The sequence below is a fragment of the Sinocyclocheilus anshuiensis genome, unplaced genomic scaffold, assembly GCF_001515605.1.
Source record: "Sinocyclocheilus anshuiensis isolate Anshui unplaced genomic scaffold, SAMN03320099.WGS_v1.1 scaffold886, whole genome shotgun sequence".
Classification (NCBI taxonomy): domain Eukaryota; kingdom Metazoa; phylum Chordata; class Actinopteri; order Cypriniformes; family Cyprinidae; genus Sinocyclocheilus; species Sinocyclocheilus anshuiensis.
The window spans coordinates 807239-807970 of NW_015536542.1; positions in this window are offsets into that span (position 1 = coordinate 807239).

The window sequence follows — 732 nt, forward strand, 5'->3', positions numbered from 1 at the left end:
CATAAAGCTTGTTATTAATATTCACATATTTTTCCCCTCCAATTTTATTGCAGAATGCTGCTGTTGAGTTCTGTTGGACTGAAGTTCATCAATTGATGTATTGTATTTTATTATATTTTATTTTATTTATATATATATATATATATATATATATCTTGCAATGCAAAAAAATAATAATAAAAGGAAATAATACTTTCATCTGGATCTTCATTGAAACTGCTGGCCTATTTCAAGACCTTCTCATAACAATATTGTTTATATATACTTTTCTATGCAATATTGATATTAATCTGGGTTGTTTGTGCACTCAAGGTTGCAAAGGGTCGGATCCTGATGTTTAATGGTTCCAGTATTGTTCTGCATGCACAACATGTGCCTTTGATGTGAAGGAGAATAAATTTAGAAGTCGCTATCAGTCAGCCAGCTCATCTTCCAGCAGCACAGCAACAGATGGTGCTGTCAATACAGCAGAGCTCAGACAAACACAAACAATGCACAAGAAAGACTGTGACCAGGGCTGGCCCAACTTGAAGATTAGCTGTTATTTGTTCAATGTATTTTAGTCTGAGATCTAAGATTCTCAAGACGCATTGTACCAGGTTTGATTTTAGGAACGCCAAATGCTTTTGGTTTTCATGATTAATCATGATAACCATGAATAAAGGTTAAACATAAACCATAAAGGTCAAAGGTGTGGAATCATTTATTAATGGACGAGTTTCAAAAACATTT